At 41.6% G+C, this 3,852-nt stretch overlaps 1 long non-coding RNA gene across 1 annotated transcript; it reads right to left on the reverse strand.

Moving 5' to 3' along the window:
- Nucleotides 1-547: 547 nt before the first annotated feature.
- LOC129735151 (uncharacterized) lies at nucleotides 548-3,599 on the reverse strand. The gene is made up of 3 exons (XR_008730597.1): nucleotides 3,502-3,599; nucleotides 1,151-1,334; nucleotides 548-696 (listed from the first exon to the last, which is right to left on the reverse strand). It is a non-coding gene; the product is annotated as an uncharacterized LOC129735151 (long non-coding RNA).
- Between the last annotated feature and the right edge of the window lie 253 nt (nucleotides 3,600-3,852).

The following is a 3,852-nucleotide window of genomic DNA, read 5'->3' on the forward strand; positions in this document are numbered from 1 at the left end:
TAATACAGTGTTTATGATCGCTTTTTCCCCTCCAGTTACTCTAACTCTTACAGAGAGTTGAATTCATTGCTGATAGTCGATCATAAAATTTTAGTTATGTGGAGGTGGCAAAGAAAGGCATACTTGAAGTAAGTTCAATAAGGGAATAACTAATTTAAAAAAAAAAAGCAATGGAAACACAAACACTGTCAAACAACTTTCTTCCTGGTCAACCCTGCCATAGGTAGCTAGGTGTTTCGCTGCTAGAAAGCCTAAAAAGCGATGACAAAATGTCTATGAAATGGAAAATAACAGATAGGTTAAGAAACGGGGTAAATAGTGTCTTCTATTAGTTTCCTACTTGCACAAGTAATTCAGGTACATACAGGAGTGATGCTGCTTTCCAGAACTTTTAGACATAAGAGAAAACAAGAAAGGTATTTACCCAGGTAAGTTACACGGGTAAACAGTAAATAAACCATCAAGAAACAGAAAAAGCTATGTAAGATTTATTATGACTTTAAAACAAACATGGTGAAATTTAATTTATTAGAAAAAAAATCTGCTTACCTCTGATTTTTTTCCTATAGATCTTCTTGTCTCTTCTTCTAGTTCCGTTTGTCTCCCAAGGTGGTTGTTCAAAATTCCTTCTTGAAGGGCTCTGGCCCTCTTTTCCTGAGAGAGCTGTCTCTGTGTTTCATCACGTTCCTCTTCAGCCTACAGTAATACAATAAAACTGCTTGCATCTTAAGAAAAAACAGAGCTAGCAATACATCTTCCCATTCTCCCTTGCATACTTGAAAACATTTTTGATTCCCCACCGTTATGATAATCCACCTATAAATAAATAAATTTAAATTTTCTTAGGAAAATTTAAGAAGGCAAAATACAGGATGTTTTGTAGTAATTCAAAAAAAGGTCAGGCTTTGCCTGAAATACAAATGAAACCTAAATTTTGAAAAAGGAAAAAAGGAATAATAAACTGCAAAGCAAAAAAAAAAAAAAGAACAACCCAATTGTGAACCAACTGTACTCTACTGTTCTCAAAATTTGACAATTGTTATCCAGCGCCTCTTCCGTGAACAAAGCGCCTCCTTCTCTAAGCATACTGGAATACAATTGAAAAGAAGCAGAAAATAAGACAAAGAGTTTAATTCATTATTTAATATACCTGTTTCAAGAGCTTTCTCAGTGTTCTTAACTCCATTTCTAAATTCCTAGACTGTAACTCAAGTTTCTGTTTCTCCTCCATCTCTTTACAATATTGATCTTCTTTCCTTCGGAGGTCTTCTCTCCTTTTCTCACACAGCACTTCTACTCTGAGCCTCTTTTCTTCTTCTTGTTTCAAAGAACATCTGGGATTTAACGGAGTATTTGAGAAACAAAAGCACTGATATAAAAGTAGATATTCCACATGATGGAGTTGCAGAGACAACTCAAACCATAAAAAATGTTAAACGTTTTCAGAGTTCATATTTTTACTGTACTTTTCAACTTTTTAAAGAATTCTAACTTCATTCCATTGTGCATGGTATCAGTTGTACAAGATACAGAAAAAAAACTTTGAGTGATTTATCAGTTATTTGTAAGTTTGTATAGGGAAACACACACCAGTGTGCACACTTCTATAATAAAATTAAAAAAACCCATCTTCATATTACAGCCATTTTGTTGAAAAAGGAGTTTGTTGTCTCATCAGATCAAAGCATCGCAAACTTTTACTATGGTTAGTATACATTTTCTTAGTATACTGAGCATTGCCTACACATTACGGATTCAGTGACCAGAAGCAATACTGGTGAATCAGCACGCCACTTATCTATGGCAGACCCAACAATTTTTCAGCAAGCCTTCTGTAAGTCTAAAACAGCTGCTGACCACAGGCAGAACAAGCAGCTTCTGTTTACTCCAGAAGGATGTCAGTGTTCAAAACCAGATTCAGAAATGCATGGGGTTTAAGCTGAATACGATTAAAAACAGTTTTAAACCTCAGTTGGATCTACCTCTGGGAGAAACTACAGCAATTTCATTTTGAAGCTGACTTACAAGGAAAGCCTTATGGAAGGTCAGCTTCTTTACCAACTGAAACAATCAGCAATAAGCACTGACATGGTAAAAAACGGTCCATGGTGTGCCCACGGTACCCAAACAAGCAAGCAGCTTTGTGTTTGATCATTATTTTGACTATTTTTTCCCATATACTCGCAACAGTGAACAAAAAAATAAATTAAAAAAAATCGTCAACGTAAGGGAAGAACTGCCAATTGAAAGCCTGCTTTAGAAATTCTGCAAAACAAGAATCAACCACCACTAAAATTACTTGAAAGACTGACAGAAGCATTTGTATTTGAATGGTGTATATTGCAAGGAAAAAGCTTTACATGTAATTTCTAGTGTAATTTCGCAAAAAGTTGCGAATTAAAAATAAATTTAACGCTGCTTGGAGAATTCACTTAGAATGAAAATACTACTTCTTTATACTTGACAGATGCTTGAGGATTTTGAACACCTGCTGAAGTCAAACCCAGGCCAAGCTGGGACCGGCCTCGTCTTCCTCGTACTCCCCTCCCCCGCGCTGGGAGGCCCAACTCCCCCAGGCCCAGCTCCCGCAGCCTCCCCTCACAGGGCTGGTGCTCCTGCCCCCGCGCCAGCCCGGCATCTCCCTGCCGACCTCACACGGGCTGGGCAAGATCTCCTGGGCTGGGCGGCCAAAAACCGGACCCCGGGCTCGAGACACAGCTCAGCAAGCCCTGAGGAGGGGTGGGCACTCACTGCCCCCAGTGCCCTGGCACTGCTGCCCCCCAGACAGCCCAGGCCGCTGCGGGCCGCCCCAGCTGCCAGCTCACGGTGGCTCCTGCTGAGCTCGCTCTCTGCCTGGGCCGCCTGGCCCTGCTGGGCCAGCTCCCCAGCCACGCCATCCCACCGGGGATCACCACGAGGAGATCTCCCCTCCCAGGCCAGGGCTCTGCAGTTGTCTCAACTGCCTACGGTGCCTGCTGGCCACCCCTGTCGGACGTGATGTCAACAGCGATGAGAAACCTCACGCCTCCGGGTCTAGCTCAGGAGTGTGGGGAAAGGGGCAATCCCAAACTTGACCTTTCCAACAAACAAACAGGTAAGCAAACAAATGCTCTAAGCTCTGGTTTGACTTGCACTGGGTGGAGTTACAGAAATCCTAGTATTATAGGCCAACTGAAGCTGCAAGGACAAAATGAAAAAAAACCAAACACCCAACCATCTCTCAAATCTCTCTTATAAATCTGATTTCCCCGTACACACTCTCTTGCTCTTTTCTTGCTAGAAAACAAAGTTAGAACAACATCCAGAAGACTGTACATGGAGCTGGTATCCGGACGTTTTTCCCCTCTCACATTATGTACTTCATAGCATAACTGGCCCCGGGATTCAAAAAACCCAAACCCAAAAGCCTGGAAACTTCTCATCCTGTTGCCTGCACCATCAGTGTCTTTCGGAACAAAACCACTACCAAGATAATACATTATCAGACCACAATTTACATACTTAAGGCTTTGGATATCCCTTTTCCATTCTGCTTCTTGGTGAGCCAACACGGATTTCAAATCTTGAGTCTTCTCCGCTCTGAACTGTGACTCCTCCCCTTCGTCTTCCAATTTCCTTACTTCTCTTGAGAGCGCTTTATACTGATTTTTCTGACATTCTATTCTCCGTTCATATTCAAGAAGTATGTTTTGCATTTTCAACAAAGTAGCAGAACCTGTTTTGAGACAGAAAAGACACAAAGCTGCACAAATACTGCCCAATGGATAAGCTGTTCAGTGCTTTGCTGTATTAGGTGCAGGTGGCAGGTTAGTGGGAAGGTCCCTGTGAGAAGCCAGGGGTCGCCCCGTGCTG

The sequence above is a fragment of the Falco cherrug genome, unplaced genomic scaffold (assembly GCF_023634085.1).
Source record: "Falco cherrug isolate bFalChe1 unplaced genomic scaffold, bFalChe1.pri scaffold_41, whole genome shotgun sequence".
In the NCBI taxonomy this organism is placed as follows: Eukaryota; Metazoa; Chordata; class Aves; order Falconiformes; family Falconidae; genus Falco; species Falco cherrug.